The sequence below is a fragment of the Lipotes vexillifer genome, unplaced genomic scaffold (genome assembly GCF_000442215.2).
Source record: "Lipotes vexillifer unplaced genomic scaffold, Lipotes_vexillifer_v1.1 scaffold803, whole genome shotgun sequence".
NCBI classification, from domain to species: domain Eukaryota; kingdom Metazoa; phylum Chordata; class Mammalia; order Artiodactyla; family Lipotidae; genus Lipotes; species Lipotes vexillifer.
This window is the reverse complement of record NW_006780273.1, coordinates 246172-264464: the sequence shown is the minus strand read 5'-3', so window position 1 is coordinate 264464 and position 18293 is coordinate 246172.

Sequence of the window (18293 nt, the reverse complement as noted above, 5' to 3'; positions counted from 1 at the left end):
CTTTGGAACAAGGACAGTGAGTCCGCATACTATTGTGGCCTCCGTACTCAAAAACAGCGTTATTAAGTGTTAAGTGGTCTCTTTAGTCTTTTTAGTCATTTTTGTGTATTTCTTTTAAGAAATAGCTGCTGTAGCATTTATTGTAACTTTTGTGTTGGCGGAAGAGTTGACAGAATATACGTGGCAGCACTGACCTTTGGGAAATTACTTTCCTTATGAGATAATTTATAACCTGTAGAAGATATTTGGTGTCTTAATGTTTTCTTTCAGTCTCTTACTCCGTCACTGTTTCTTTTTATTGCATTAAGTAGACCCAGTACACAGGGAAGCTTCCAGGATGAATATAGTTGTTTTCCGAACAGCTTCTGAGGGGTAGACTGAGGTAAGGTCCAGGGCTACGCACCTGTAAGCCTGATTAACCTTGTGTTGTTCAATTAAAGCTCTTAGTTCAGGTAAAAAAGAGGGAAGAGGAGGAAGGGGCGGGGGGGTAAAATGTTGATAAGTTTTTTTTGTTTGAGCATTTACGGAATGCCAGGCCTCTTGCTATGCTTTTTACATATTTTCATAGACAACCTCCATCACAACTCTTTGAGGCAGGTGTTATTGTCATCTCCATTTCATAGATAAGAGCATTGAACCACAGTGACGTTAGTTGTCCAAGATCCCAATTACTGGGTCAGTCACAAATCAAACCTAATCCTGATGAAACAGTTCAATTATTTTTCTTTATCAGATTATATAAGTAGTTATTAATTAAGATCAAATGCCACTTAACTTGCAAAACCTTTCTCCACTCTTCAGTGCTTCTCCACAGTGGAATACATTGTAAACTCTTCTTGATTTCTTTCCTGATCTATATCTCCATATTTCTAAAAACTGTGATTATATTGGGCTTTTTTATTTATCAAGCTCATCACCTTCCTGTGATGGTTCATATGAATTTATTTTGCCTACACGTATCCTTCCTCTGATTCCTCCCCTCTCATTCTCCCCATCACAGTGTTCATTATTTCTATATAAATGATGTCTTCTGCCAATTGAGTGATTCTTTTTTCTTCTTTTTATAATTTAACATTTTTTCTTAGACTTAATATTTACCTAATTACTTCATTCACTGAATTAGCTACATTTTTCTTACAGATTTCTTCTCAAATGTTCGGTAGATCTATCAACATTGACTCTTCAGATGAGCTCTGAGTCTTATCATGTGTCCCCAGAGATCATCTTTTTCCTTTCCTTCCAGGAGAGACTGGTTTCCTTTCACCACAATCCTGTTGGATACCTTGCATCCATGTCTTTCTAAGCTTGCACACTCATTTCTGGTAGCCCATAGCCTCCAGTAATTTATTTTAAAAGGGATTGTTGTTGTTTGTTTGTTTGTTTTGAGTTTCCTTTCTCTTACATTGTTGAGCAGTTTGGCTGAGTAAGAATTCTAAGTTGAAAATCATAATTTAGACAATGATGCTTCATTCCTTTTTAGTTTTCTGTGGTGCTGTTGAGAAGTCCTATGCCATTCCGGATCCTGTTCTATTACATGTGATCTCTCTTTTCAGCTTTAAAAGCTTGTAGGAGGTTCTCTTTATGCTGACTGCTCTGACACATCCCTATGATATGCACTGTTGTGTGTGTGTATTTTGTGCTTTTTTTTTTTTGTCTTGGAGTCTCAGTTCTTTCTTTTTCTGATGATTCCTGTCCTTCAATACTGGAAATTTTTCTTGCATTATTTCTTTAATAATGTAATAATACTTATTTCTTTTATAATTTCCTCCCTTCTGATTATTCTATTTCTATTCTCTTTATTTATCTTTTAATTTTCTTATCATATCTCTTCTTTTCAATCTCTCTTATTTTTTATTTTTGCTATTTGGAAGTGACCTAAACTGTTGAGATTCAAAGCTTTCTATCTTTTAAAAAGGTTCCTGATGTAAGATTTTCAACATCTATGAGTTTTTTTAAAAATTACTTATTTTAAAGCATTCTGCTCTCGTGATATCTTCTCTTATTTCTCCTGGGATATAATAGTCTTTCTTTTAAATCTGTTTTATTTTTATTTATCTAATTCTTGCTCTCTACATTTTCCCTGTGTCTTTTAGGTTTCTACTGTTTTGTTTGTTTTGGTTTCTGTTCTGTTTTTTATGTTGAAAATTTTATTTAGTTGTTGGTGTTCTTTGGCTACCCATTTTATTTTTAAAAAGGAGGCATGAAAATGCTCATTCAAAGCTCTGTGTCCAGGCACATGACATAAACTTTGTAGTTTCATCGTATGGTGATTTGTAGCAGAGAAAGTTTTTTACTGGAGAATTATCGCTTAATATCATTGTCTGGAGATACTTTCTATAGAGCTGTTTTATTCTTGTAGTGAGGAAGCTTCTCTTCACATGGGATGTGGGGTGGGTGAAAACCTCAGTGTTTACTTGGCAGATTTCAGCTGTGTTCAGATGCACCCCTCACTCAGACCCTCCCTGTGACCTTGGTCCTCCACGTCCTACACCTTTCTCAGGACCAAAGGTCGTGCTGCCCTTTCCCAGCGGGTTCCCTTCTGCAGGAACTTTACGTACAGCTTCCTTTACTTTGTTAACTCTACTACCAATCGTCCATTTGCTTTCCAACTTCCTCAAACTTTGTCAAATCTTTTCTTTACCATTGCTGTTTCTCCTTTTTCCTTTGCCTTTGTTGGAAGGCCCTGTTAAATTCCTCTGCTATTATTTCATTAGAGTTTATTGCAGAAAAAGTAGATAAACACGCATAGCTCATCTGCTCTGCTTAATAGCAATCCTTACTGTTCCTCATTGTTTTTTAATATATACTCTGTGCTTGCAACATGTCTTTACAGTTTGTGTGCTTTTCTCCTATGCATCATGTTTTACATCCTTGTGATGCTTTACAGTTTAAGAAGCACATGTTGGGACTTCACTGGTGGTCCAGTGGTAAAGAATCTGCCTTCCAATGCAGGGGACGTGGGCACAATCCCTGTTCAGGGAATTAAGATCCCACATGCTGAGGGGCAAATAAGCCCATGTGCCTCCAACTACTGAGTTCACGCGCCTCAACTAGAAAGCCCGTTTGCTGCAAACTACAGAGCCCACGCACCACAACTAGAGAGACCACATGCCACAACGAAAGATCCCACGTGCCACAACGGAGACCTGACAACCGCCAAAAATAAAAAAATACATAAATAAATAAATAAATTTAAAATAAATAAATGTGCTTAGAAAAATAAAATAAAATACCAAATTTCAAATTTCTAAAAAAAAAAAAAAAAGCAGCAGCACGTGTTTAGAAGCACTATCTTATTTTATTCCTAGAAAAATCCTTGGTCTAAGACACAGTATATTATTCTATTTTTCATACTTGACAGACAGAGGGACTTGCACCTAGTGAGTTTAACTGACATGCCCAAGATCACTCAGTCAAGTTTTTCAAGCTTCCCCAATTACAGGATTTTGCCTCCCCTCCCCCTACCTCTCAGGCCTAATTTGTGGCAACTTTATAAAATAAATAAAGGGAAGAAGTGGATGAATTTCAAACACTTAGTTTGAAAAATCTTATTTCTAAACTAAACTGAATTTTCAAAACTAGGTTGGATTTTGGTGTATTTTGTGACGCACAATCATTATTGCAGTGAACAATTGAGATTTGACTGAAATAATAGAAAGATCTATACTGTTCTGGTGTCTGTAGAAACATTTAGAGAAGCAAACAATTTGTTGGGTTGGGGGGGGAGTTAAAAAATGAGGGGCACAGTTTACCTATTAAAGTGCTTTTAACATCAACATTAGGTAGGTTCATTGTGTAGCATGAACAAAATTGACAGCCACATCTGTAGGGCTTTTTTTTTTTTTTTTTTTTTTGCAGTACGCGGGCCTCTCACTGTTGTGTCCCCTCCCGTTGTGGAGCACAGGCTCCGGACGCGCAGGCTCAGCGGCCAGGGCTCATGGGCGCAGCCGCTCCGCGGCATGTGAGATCTTCCCAGACCGGGGCACGACCCTGTGTCCCCGGCATCGGCAGGCGGACTCTCAGCGAATGCGCCACCAGGGAAGCCCTGTAGGGCTTTTTCCACCTCTGGACATCATTTAATGGAGCTAATGCATGTTTATTACAGCATGGTTCCCATTAAACAACAGCCTAGCTATTAGACATAAAATTCCTGCAAGCAACACGATGCACTTTCTGCAAAGGAACTTCTTGACCACAGAGGCCCTGCTGTGATAATGCTGACAACTTCACATTCTGTGGGCTGGAGGGTTGCGAGGCAGGGGGCCTTGGCCTTCATAGCCCAGTCTGCTTGGAAGCCCTCTGGTGGAATTGAGGCAGGTCTGTGTTGCTTCCATGGAGGCAGGGACCAAGGATTGGCCAGGCTGACATCTTCCTCCCAGGCCCTCTCTAGTCAGATGCCTGGATCCTGAGGTCTGAGCTCTAGCTGAGGATGCCAGCTTCCCCTTTTTCTGTGCAGAGAGTTTTCTGGGTTGGAGCACTGTCTGTGGAAAAGGCAGCCCTGAACAATCCCTGTGCAGTATTCCCCATCTCACTGGCTCTGAGACATTTGAATAATTCCTCAAGTCCTGAATCAAAGAACAGTTCTCATCTTGCTGAATCTGTAGCTGGCCACTCAGTCAACTGTCTGCCCTCTTCCAAACCCTGCTTGAATACCATCATGTCTATAAAAACTTCTCTAAGTCCAGAAGGAATGAATCTCTCCAATTCTTACTGTCTTCATGTGCTATTTATGCTCTGTCTGGTACTTATTTCACTGTGCCCTGCATGGTGAGGACAACAGTGGGCTGATGCCAATGATGGTGCTGTTAGGACAACATATGCTCCAGAGGCAGCCTTCTGTTTGAGTCCTCTTTCTGCTTCCCATGTGGTCCAGTCTCCCTGTGTCTCGGTTTCCTCATCTGTAAAATGGAGACAGTAATACTCTCCCTTCCAAGTTGTAATAGAGATGTAGGATAAAAATGTACATACATCGTCTGACACTAACATCATCTTTCTTTCTTTTCACTTTTGTGTTAGTTACAAATGATTTATTAGTTTAGATTATACTTTTTCATTAAATGTAATGTTATATTTTACATTTGAGAATCTGCCTTTTGAAAAACCTATGTTTGCACCTACAGACCCTACCTAAGTCTACCTGTGTCTCTCTTCATGAATTTACCCATCAGTAAGAAAATGCTGCTATTTTACCATTAGGTTGGTTGCTTTCTGTCATGGGCCCAAATTTGGGCTGACTCCTCTCCATTTCCCTCTGAGCTCCTTTTTTCTTCACTTGTGCACATCAGTGTGATGACCAGTTTGGGCTGTTGGATGTTCTGGATGGTGATCACAGAATCAAGATGGACCTCCTGAGCTCATGATCTACATCCTCACCTGGCAGGGGAAGCTTCCTAAGAATTAGAGCTTCATTCCCTGATGCCTGGATCTCAGTGCTTTGCCCTGGTAGAAGAGGACCAGGTTGCCATTGGCCACCACTATTATCAAAGAATAGTTCTGTGTATAGCCATCACGAGTCCTTATGTCGTGCTTTACAGCTGTTTTAGTGTTTTGATAGGTACCCTCTCCTGCAATTCATACTACTGACTTGGAGGGGGTCACATACCGCCTCTATGGGTGGGGACATTGAGACTCGGGGCCGTATGAGATGACCCCCAAGTCAGCCAGCAGATGCAAGCCTGCATCTCATATCCTCTGATTCCAAGTTGGTGCCTGGTCTCCATCTTCTCCACGCTGCTATAGAGACTTCTGCTGCTGGTACCCACTCTCATCTTGTCATACTAATCCTACAGAGAGAGACCCCCAGAAACTCACAACACACTTGCAGGATGTGATTCATTCTCCCTAGAACAGGGAGACCAGAAAGGCGTTTTGTTTCAGACCATCTTCTTGAAAGAACTCCTGCCTGACCTCACCCTGGGCCTATTGTAGAACTGTGAAGGAGGGTTACAGCTTGAAAAGGCATCTTCTGTGATTGCTACACATCACTGTAGGGGGAGATCTCCCTCCACTCAGTGCTTTTGGCCTTTTGGGAGAATGTTTCCCCATTTACTGAAGGCCAAGTCCTTTGAGAAAAATGTACTGCTGCGCATACTGATTTATACTGATCCTTCCAGCGAGCTGTGCAGAAGATTCATTTATCATTTGGATGGTTGGGAGTTTATGGGGATTCTTACATTAGACCCAACTGTGTCTTTTAACCATTGAGTTCTATTATTCTGTAATTTTTACTTCATCTCTTTAGGAAGGGAATTTCTTGTCAACTAGGACTATATGCCACTTTTTACAACATAAATGTAGTCTCTTAATGACAAAAGGAAGTGCAGGGTCTAGAAAATATAGCTCAGTCTGAAATCATGCACAAGAAAATGCAAGTCTCACTGCGAGTAGGGGAGTTAGAAAGAATGACAAACCCAGACTTGCAACAGAGGCGTGGAGCCAGCACGGCAAGCTTGAGTCCCCTCAGGTAGTCAGGACCTGTGTGTATTGCTGTGTGTCTGTGTGTGAGGGGACATTCTGAGTCAGAGTCTAAAGGGACAGCTGGGGGACTTCCCTGGTGGCGCAGTGGTTGAGAGTCTGCCTGCCAATGCGGGGAACATGGGTTGGATCCCTGGTCCAGGAAGATCCCACATGCTGCGAAGCAACTGAGCCCGTGCGCCACAACTACTGAGCCTGCGCTCTAGAGCCCACGAGCCACAACTACTGAGCCCACACGCCAAACTACTGAAGCCTGTGTGCCTGGAGCTGGTGCTTCGCAACAAGCGAAGCCACCGCAATGAGAAGCCTGCGTGCCGCAGTGAACAGTAGCCCCCTCTCACCGCAAGTAGAGAAAGCCCGTGCGCAGCAACAGAGACCCAATGCAGCCCAAAAAAAAAAAAAAAAGTGACAGCTGGTGTTTGAAGCCTGCATCCATGGACACAGCAAGGGTGTGGGGCGTGGGTGAGCGGCTTGGGTGAGCTGGCCAGGAATGTTTAACAGCCTGGACCAGAGCCCCAGTTAACTCTGTCCTTATAAAGAAAGACTTTAGGTGTTCTGGATCCAGCTGATTTTCTGGATGCTCCCAGGGCTAAATACAGGCTAAATAAACCCCAGCCTCCAAGCCCCATAGGCATTTGGCCAGTAGGTCTTTCAGAGAGGTTTTTATCCATTTTGCTCATGGAGAGTCTTGGTGAGATTATGTGGTGAGGAATCACAGGTCTGCATTCTAAACATGGTGACTTTTACATAACCAATAAATATGCCTGCTTGTCTGAGGCCAAAATTGGTCTCAGTGGATATAATTGAAATTGCTTTGTGTTTCTGATTTCTCATCACTTTTTTTTTTTTCCCCAGCACGACCAGCATGTATAGGAAATTTTGTTCTATACAGTTTAGTTGCATATAACTTTGGGAGAAAAATGAGAAATAATTCAATTTACCTTCTGCTGCATAAATGGGAGCTGGAGCTTTGGGAATGTGTTAGGCAATAATAACAGGAATCACTTGTTTCCTAAAAAGGCATTGCCTGGAACAACAGCAAAACTTTTTAATATATGCCTGGGATGACTTTAAAACCACGCATGGGGGTTTTAAAAGGGTTTTGCTACCTGTAATTTGAACAAACAGTAAAAAGCAAAAACTTGCATTTACTAATTCCCCGAAATGTGTCTGTTCTGAACTGAGCTATTCACAGGGATGCATCTGTAGCTGAACTCGTGTCTTTGTGCTCAGCCCTTTAGTGCTAGGTTTGTATGCATCCAGATTCCAAGAAGCACGCTTCCAGAACACTCTGCTTACATTTCCCAGAGAACCTCGTCTGGGCATAAAAAGAAGAGCTGAAATGTGCTTTTATGAATAAATCCTAAAACGCCTTGCTTTTGCGACCCATCCCTCAGGAATAACCCCTTCGGCTTTCACTGCCTCATTCGCTACCAATAATAGTTAGAGATGCTAACTCATTGTCTTAGAACTACACCCAACACGTGAAGGCTTTGACTGTCCTTTAGCAAAGGCCCCCTGAATACAGAGAAGCAGAGCTGTATCCTACGAGTTTTGCTCAAGATAAAGAAGAAAGGAGTTGCCTGCAGATTCTTATCTTGTCCCTTTCAGGTCATCACTTCTTAGTCAACATGCTCTGGGGTCTGGCAGTACTGCTTTCTTATTTCCTTCCTCCAAAAATCTAGGAGTTGAGATAGCTTCTTTCACTTATTTTGATTAATTCATTCATTTTCACTATGCAATATGTCTTTCCTGTAGGCAGATGCATAACTGATTCCTTTTTTCATTGACCTTTCCGGAACTCTGCCTTATTCTTTCCTACCCAAGACCATCTCTTCCCAGGAACTTCTATGTTATGAATTTTTCTGTTCAAAAACACTTAGTACTCAATAGAATGGTTACATTTTCGTGTAATCTTGAGCAAATAGGTGGGAAGGAGGGGAGGCAGGTTGCATAGGTCAACATGTGGGGATTCAGGTGTTTTCAGTTCCTAGGGATTCCTTAAACAGTTTGTGATTGTACCATTGTACCAGCTGGAATGCCGCCCTTCCCTCTTCAATATTGCCACCTCCTCTGTGTCAGCATGGTCCCAGAGCTCAGACTAGAAGGGTTCAGCAGTCTTTGCCAGGTAGGAGGATAAGAAATGCTTTCCTTACGTGGACATCAGCACTTTCAAAGGCAGTGCATACAAATTACCTGGAGATTTTGTTAAAGTGCAGATTCTGATTCAGATCCTAGGTGATTCTGATGCTGCTGGTCCAGGGACTACACTTGAAATAGTAACATCTAAAGCCGCCCTGTCCAATATAGTAGCTGCGAGTCACATGGCCCTAGTAAGCACTTGAAATGTGACTAGTCTGATTTCAGTTCTTAAAGTGTAAAATGCACACAGGATTTCAAAGGTTTATTACCAAAAAACCCCGTGAATTTGAAGTTCCTCATTAACAATTTTACACTGATTACATATTAATAATAGTTTGGATATTTTGGGCTAAATAAACTATATTATTATAATTAATTACACTTTGTGTCTTTTTTTTTTTTTTTTTTTTTTTTTTTTGTGGTACGCGGGCCTCTCACTGTTGTGGCCTTTCCTGTTGTGGAGCACGAGCTCCGGACGCACAGGCTCAGCGGCCATGGCTCACGGGCCCAGCCGCTCCATGGCATGTGGGATCTTCCTGGACCGGGGCACGAACCCGTGTCCCCTGCATCGGCAGGTGGACTCTCAACCACTGCGCCACCAGGGAAGCCCACTTTGTGTCTTTTTAACATTTTAATGTGGTAATAGGAAATTTAAAGATACAAATGAACTTTTTTGCAAAACAGAAATAGACCCACAGACATAGAAAACAAACTTATGGTTTCCTAAGGGGAAAGGAGGAGGGATAAATTAGGAGTTTGAGATTAACATGTGCATACTGCTATATATAGGATAGATAACCAAGTATATACTGTATAGCATGGGGAATCATACTCTATTTTATAATAACCTGTAAGGGAAAAGAATATGAAAAATAATATATATATACACATATATGCACAACTGAATCACTGTGCTGTACACCTGAAACTAACACAACATTGTAGACCAACTCTACTCCAATAAATAAATAAATAAATAAAGTTAGCACATATGGCTCGTATTATATTTCTGTTGGTTAGAATTACTTTAATACTCTTTCACTTCCATTTCCTCGGTTATCAATAACACTTAGCATATTTTATCCCAGTGGTTCTCAAACTTTACTGTGCATCACAGTCACCTAGATGACTCATTAAAACAGATTCCTGGCCTACCCTCAGACTGTGATTGAGTAGTTCTGGGGTGGGGTCCAAGAATTGCTATTCCTTACAAGTTCCCCAGTGATTGAAACTGCTGATACCTGGGCTACACTTGGAGTAGCAAGACCCTGAAGTTCTTCCCCATCTTGCCTATCCAGTAGCGCTTACCACATGCTGCTCCTCTATTTTGCAGTATAGTCTGTGAGCATATCTTCTGCCTGTCCTCCTATTCCCATCACCATCTCTTCACCTAGTGGTGTTGTAAAGCCCTTGAAATAGGTTGCGCCTGTTCTTCTTGGTATCTCCAAAGCTCCAAGTTAAATAATTGGTTTTTAAGTTGAAATGAATTGAATTTAATGGAATTAATTCTTGCTCTTTGTTTTAATTCCCTTGCTGGAAGCTCTGACAAGCACAAAATACTAAATCAGGAATGAATAAAACAGGGATATGGATTGATCTGTTGGGCAATCTGTTTTTTTTTTACTGAAGTATAGTTGATTTACAATGTTAATCTCTGCTGTGCAGCAAAGTGATTCAGTTATACATATATATGCATTCCTTTTTTTTATATTCTTTTCCATTATGGTTTATCATAGGATACTGAATATAGTTCTCTGTGATATACAGTAGGACCTTATTATTTACCCATTCTATATATAAAAGCTTACATCTGCTAACCCCAACCTGCCACTCCATCCCTCCCCCAACCCTCTCCCCCTTGGCAACCACCAGTCTGTTCTATTTTATATATAATTTATATATATATTATATATGTTTTATATATAATTCTTTTATAGTCTTTTAATTATTTTAATATTCCATGATATATCTGTACCACATCTTCTTTATCCATTCATCTGTCAGTGGACATTTAGGTTGTTTCCATGCCTTGGCTGTTGTGAATAGTGCTGCAGTGAACATAGAGGTGCATGTACGTTTTTGAATTAGAGTTTTGTCTGGGCATATGCCCAGGGGTGGGATTGCTGGATCATATGGTAATTCTATTTTTAATTTTTTAGGGAACCTCCGTACTGTTCTCCATAGTGGCTTTACCAACTTACATTCCCACCAACAGCGTAGGGAGGGTTCCCTTATCTCTACGTCCTCTCCAGGACTTGTTATTTGTAGAGTTTTTAATGATGGCCATTCTTTGTTGGTCAATTTATTGATTACTAATTGTTAAGTACATTGCATTGCATTTTGTTTCTGTGCCTCTTCATCAATTTAGCTCAATATATATTTTTTAGCACTTAAGGTACAGATGCTTAGGGCAATGAGTTAGCCCAGTTTCAAGTGATATGTATAGCTAGTTGGAATTCCAGGAAAACACTACCAAGTTCACTGGTGAAATTACAGCTAGGGTGTCTTGGGAGCCCAGAGATAGGAGACAAACTAGCCTAATGTGCTGATTAAAGCCTTGCTACTCAAAAGTGTCCTCATCCTTAGACCAGCAGTATCAGCGTCACCCGGAAGCTTGCTCCAAATGCAGAATCTCAGGCCAGCATCTGAACTTATGAATTAGAATCTGCATTTTAACAAGAATCCCAGATTATTTGTAGACACATTAAAGTTGAATAATCACTGGATTGAAAGACAACTGTAGACTCAGGTGCCATATAAGACTGAGGTTAACTCTGGGCTTCTTTCCTGCTTTCCCTAAGGGAAGTCTGGGTGTTTGGTCTAAGACAAGTCAGATGGCAGATGCCTCACACAGATGGAGATACATTTCCCTGGGATAAGCATACCACAGCAGAGCTCCGCCAACTGCAACAGCCTTGTTCACAACAAGAGCAAATCCCTGAAAGATCTGTGGCTAGGGGAATTAAAAGGAGAGAATTTCAATGTGACAGGGAGGCTGTGGCCTTCAACCAGCAGGATGCCGCTGCTCCTTGACAGCATGAAAGGAAGCCCAGCTCCATCAGCCTACCTGTCTGGGAGCCACCTGTCACATAGGAGTGGGAAGCAGATTTACTGCCAGGTAGTAGGCAAAATAGCATCACCTCTCTCCAAAATCGTGGGCATGAGATAAGTGAAATGTGGGACTGAGGTTGCAGGGATGATACCACCATGGGAACATTTCCCCCAATTCATCTTCTTTATAAGAAGAATGGGGCATGTAAGGCCACCAGGAAGGTCAGAACCAATTACAGACCAACTTTAGCAACTTATAAGGCTCTGAGACCATGTCGAACATCTGTGTTGAATATTATTTTCTCTTGTATATCTAGTGGAGGTTTTCATTTTTATTCACGTCTTAATACCACGTTATGATTATTATATATTTAGTGGAATAAAGCAATTAAAATAAACATAAAAGTGGATATATCATTGTGACTGAATTTCTTTTATATTATGAAGTCTTCATCAAAGCTATTTAAATATAATGAACATCTATAATTTATAATGTTAGAATCATGGAAAAATAGGTAAAGTAGGTAGCAGTGATAGGAAAGTAATTTAAAACAATAATAGGAAATATACTTTAACAATATACATAAAAGTTACTGAGGGGCTTCCCTGGTGGCGCAGTGGTTGAGAGTCCGCCTGCCGATGCGGGAGATGTGGGTTCGTGCCCCAGTCTGGGAGGATCCCACATGCCGCGGAGCGGCTGGGCCCGTGGGCCATGGCCGCTGGGCCTGCGCGTCCGGAGCCTGTGCTCCGCGGCAGGAGAGGCCACAACAGTGAGAGGCCCGCGTACCGCAGGGAAAAAAAAAAATGTTACTGAGGATTTCTAGGGAGCACTAGGGAGCATAAAAGTTATCCCTAATATAACTGATAAAAATATTCGTTTTTATCTAGGTGCTTTTGGAACATTTATTTATTAACACTTATTCCTCTAATCATGTGTTCATTTATTCAACAACTATTCACTGAGCCCCATCAATGTGCCAGTTCAGTCAGAAAGTGTTTCGGATGCATCAGAGAATAAGGCAAATAAAGCAACCATCCTACATTGGCAAGGAAACAACCAGTACATAAGTAAACAACAAACAAAATAATACTAACAGCCTGTGACAGATGATGGTAGAGGGAAATGAACGTGTACCTATTAGCCATTGTTGCTTACTGAGTCACCCCAAAGTGAGTTAAAACAACTAGCAATTATTGAGCTGACAATTCTGGAGTTTGCAGTTTGTGCCAGGATCAGCTAGGGCTGTTCTTATCTGAGTTAGGCCCACCCGATCTCAGCTGGGTGTCGCCTATGCTTCCACAGATGGCTGCTAGATCAGTTTAAGGCTGGTGGGTCATCTCTGCTCCATCATTCTTATCCTCCAGGCTACTCTGAGCTTGTTCATTTGGTGATGGTGCAGGGATCTCAAAAAAGAGGATGGAAATACACAATGCTTCTTGAGGCCTGGGCTTAAAACCCAGTAGATTCCAGCTCTTGACGGAACTACGAAGAATTGAGGCCACTCTTGCAATCCAACACATCAGAACAGAACGCCCAGGACTAAGTGCCAAAGCATTACAGTGTTTGGAGCCTGGTTAAGTAAAGAGCCAGTAAGGAAACCAGCAGAGTGTGATGTTCTAGGAAATCTCCAAAGGAGAGCGAGAGATAAAAGACTTGAAACTAATGAAACAGATACAAGGAGCACAGATAAGGAACCCCAAATAAATGATTACTTTTATGACCTATAAAACAAAAAATTATATAAATTATGAAATGGTAGAAAACTGTCCTAGAGTTTGGTAAAGTTACCAAGAAGTAAAAACTCAGAGGTCTTTCTGGTCTTTTCATTTTTCACAAAATCACCTGTATGGGATCTGTGAATTAGTTACGTTGTTGTATTTTGTGCTACTTATCAAAAAGGAATCCCTGTGGGGACCCAAGGGAGGGGAGAGTGTTCAAGAGTGTCCAAGAGGGAAAAAAAAAAGCACATTTAGTTTAATTGCTTATCTATGGATCTAACTCTAGCATTTAAGAATAAAATATATTAGATTGCATCCAAAAGTTTCAATCTGTCATTTCCTTTAATATATGTAATATGTTTGTATATGTACATATAATACCTATTTTATATCTGTATATATGTATAATATGTATATTTATATATACACACATATATCTTTTTCATTGTATATAATCCCTTTTGGAGAAATGCACAGTTACTTAAAGGCTTTTGCTTGTCCCTTATTTTCCCACTTGTCATTGTGATCTGTCAGTGGCAATGTGACGTATTACAGACTGCTCTCAGAAGTTTGATCATCAGGATTACTCAAGCGTTACTAATGAACCAAGAATGACATGTCCTGTGGTATTGGACATCCGGTATTATGAGAAATAGCTCTACGCTCTAAATAAGAAAGAAACACTGCTAGACAGCATAAATGGAAGGACCCTGACCTTGCTTGATTCCACAGATAAACAGAGGTTGCTTTCTAGCTCTGATGAGAAGGCACATTTTGAAATGGAATTAAGAAGCTGACATGCACACCTGAGTCAGATTCACCCACGCCTCAGGGATTTAACCGTGATGATGGAGCTTATACTGCCTCTTCGTGTGCAAGCTGGAGTTCTTTTGTTATAAACAGTTTGTGTCAGAAAGGATGAAACACATATTTAGGACTGAACTCAGTGGCTCTAAAAAGCTTCTCCTTGCTTCTAAAATATAAAGATGAAGATTAGCTGTGTATATATAGTTCATCTCCTGACACAACTGAAACAGAAGAGGAGTTCCATTTCTCTAACAATTTATTTCTGTGATATTATGTCCAGAGTCCAAATTTCCCAGTTAAGCATAATATTATCCATGTTCATGAAGATTCTGATGACATGATTATTTGAATAAATAAATAATTGTATAATTTAGCACTTCCCAAAGTTTATGGATAATAAGTAAAAGTTTATATTTGTAGAAAACACCTAAGAAATCCAGTGTAATATACATTAGCATAGTAAAACTTTTGAGAATTGTCTTATTAAAGAAATTGGTTAAATATTTTATAATCCAGAATTTTTACATATACTTTATAAAACATGGAGCTGTGTTATTTTCATAAAATGTCAATTTGAAGTTCATATTACTTGATGTTCTGCAAAATACAATTTGGGAAACTCTGAGCTCTTTTTTTTTTCACTTCTAGAGCAAAACACCAGCCCCTTTGGGAGAGGGCCAAGTCGTAAAAGAATTGGGTGCATGTGTCAATTTACTCAAGCAGGTGTAGCTCTCAGATCCACAGTCTTAAATCATTCTAGAAGAAAACTCCAGAAAACCAGGATGACAGGGATACAAGGTCTCATGCAAAGAGAGCTAGTAGGGAGCATGGTGACACAGAGAGGCAAAATAATCCTGAGAAACAATACCATAGAGCGGCAGGGTGGCTCAGTGGCTCAGAGCAGTTAGAGACACATCTTTGACACTTTCTGGCTGTCTGACCTCTGCCAAAGTATTTAACTCCTTTGAGCCTCATTTCCTATCTTAAAAAAAAAAAAAAAAAAAAAAGGGAGAGCCGTAATACTCAGTTCAAAGGATTGTTGTGAGAATTAAATCATGAGAATGATATCTGGCACATAACAAGCCCTCAGTAAACATTATATTATTAGAGAAAAACAGGAAATGCCATGGTCAGAGTCAGTGTTTCATCCCGGGTAGATACTTATATCATCTATAGCCATTGTCTCAGACTTATTGACTTATTGACACCTGGAAGGGAATTTAAGTTCATCGAGCTCATCCCCATGATCTTACCTCTACACAAACTGGAGCCTAGCAATGACGGGGCTGGAAGCACTTAGGTCTTGGATATTTAGTCTCTCACTCGTGGGACTGTAGGAATTTAAAGACACAGAAGACGTTCTTGTGCATAAAATTAGCATGGTATTTTGGAGCACATATTGACCTTCTCCTTAATTCCCCAAACATTTTGAATAATCCGAAATATACTTTTGAAGTCAAACATTTCAGTGTTATTCCTGAGTGACTTGTAAGGCTTTTAGCATGCTGCCTTTTAACTTGAGCTGGATGTCAATTTCAATAGAATATTCCTCATTTTTGGAAGGAGAACTCTTCATATTATCAAAGAGTTTTCATTGGAAATGGATGCTAAGGAATTTAACTTATCTGGACTGGATCATTTGGATCTGTCATCTGTCCTCCGTAACTGTTACCTCTTCTCTAATTCTCATTCTTTAGCTTTCTCCGTCAAATTTTAGGATTCTGCTTTGTTTGTCTTCAGTTCCAGCGATGACGTTTTCTGCAGTATCAAGTCTACTGCCTCACTTTAAATTCAGCTCTCAGATTTTTCTTTTCCTCGTACATATTTCTGACAACAGGTTATTTTCAACTATCTGCCTTGGCTTTGTAAATACATTGAATCTTTTTAACTAACATTCTGAGAATAAAATTAAAAGTCTTCAAAGTTGTCTCCCTTTTTTTCCTGAAACTTTTTGGTTGAAATTTTGCTATTCATTCCTAGTCTTAACTGCTTCGTTACAGAGAAAATGGCCTTCACATTTTCTAGTTCTTGGAATGTACTGAGGTGTTCCTGTGGTCTCTTATGCAATTAGTTTATATCCACGTTCTAAGCAAATTACAAGATAATTTTTTACTCTGCATGTAGAAAGCCTATTTAACCATTGAATGATTACTATTACTCACCTAATTATAAAAAGCTCTGTATTTACTTCATTTTAAAATTTTTGCAAGATTGAGATTTTTGTTAAAAGCTACCATAATTATAAATTTGTCCATTTCTCCCATTTTTCAATTTTTTCCGTATAAACTGTTTTCAAGCTGTTACATAATCACCATGCATTCTACCTTTTATAAAAGTAAATAACTACTCTTGTTTCACATAATAAATTTATTCAAAGTTTACTCTGTCTGATACTAATATTGAAACTACATTTCATCTTTACATTTTCTAATTCTTTCTCATCTTTACATTTTCTAATTCTTTCAATTCATACTTCAAGTGTCAGGTGTGTCCTTTTTAAGCAATACATAGTGGAACTTTTGATGAAGTGAGGTCACATAGAGCTGAGGAAATTTTTGTCATAAACTGTGGGACACTTTCACCTTTACTCTCACAAGCTCTCATAGACACCCACTCATCACTATCTGATTTTCTTTTGCAAACTAGACCTGCTGTATATCATTTCTTAATAAATTACACAGTAGTCTAATTAATTAGTGAGGAAAATTTTCCTTTCTGTTGTCTTAAGATAATAGACTTCTGAGGTTGATCTATTGAAAAAGTAGCTCGTAAGAAGGTATTGGTATAAATGTAATGAATTAATATGTCAGATTTCTTATTAAGTGTACTAGGGACTGTTGGATACACAGGGAAAAGTACAAAGCACGTCTTCGAAAATTTCTCCCGTGTTGACCTTGGCAAATGCTGTGAACCGTCTGAGACTGTTACCTCATGTAGAAGATGAAGCCATTGGTCTGTCTTGACTGTAAAGTGCTCCTTCCCACTCGGAGGTTTTATAACTCTGCAGCTCTAAAAATAAGACAGATCCAAGTACTCAGCTAGGATACAAGCATTTGGGAGAAGATGCACAAACTCTTGGAAACATAGTTTAGACTTTAGTGTGGTTTATGGACAAAAGAGATGGTAGATGATTTGAATAAGTGATGGCATGCTGTTGAACTGCTTTTTTTCCTGGCAATTGGTTGTTTTTTTAAACAGATACAAAAGTCCAGTGTGATGAGTCCTATAACTAAAGACATTTCTCTCACAGAAAATATGTATTTCTAAGCTCTAGTCAGTGCCGAATGCATTTATTCGTGTAATCATTGAATATTAAGTGATCACTGACTCTAAGTAAAACTGCATGCTGAACACTTTGCAGTGATACAAAAATGAATGGGCTGTGAAACCCTGGAGGCCTCTTGATAATTGTCACTGTAGTTTGATGACTCTGAGAGCAAAGAAAGGGACTTTGATTTTGGCCCTAAAATGATATGTAGTGATAATGAACAGATGTTTCATTAAACACTAATTCTATAGGGCATTATAGATGTTATGTAAAAATTTAGTATGTGTATGTGTATTACATATTTTAATATGATAATGTTCCTATTAATCTCCAAGAGAAGGAGCATTCAACATATTTGCCCAATAAATTCTTTTATTTTTGTGTTTGTTCATTTGGCAGAACTTCCTGATGGACACATGTTACATGGAAAATCTTTGGGATGGAGATTTTAGTTAGAGCACCAGTATAAGTGCAGATGGATTGAACACCCTACATACCATTCAGGCCAAATGCTGAAGAGCCTTATTTAAACAGACAAATAAACAAGATCAAGAAACAACTGTTTAAGGTAGGTAGAAATGACTTTTGAATGATTTATTCTTTCAGTGATTGGTACTGTAGCTCCCTGAGGCTCTGAACTCAGTGTTTAATACGAACATAGAATTAGACTCATAGGACCCCTACACATAGTTTCTTCTCTGAGTGTGTCACCAGTAATTTTGTAGGAAAGCAAGGTCATATCACATTATCTTGCTCTGTCTGCAAAGCAGTCTAGAAGTAAACTCAGAAAATATCTACTGTATCTCGTTTCACACCAGTCCTCAAAATAACT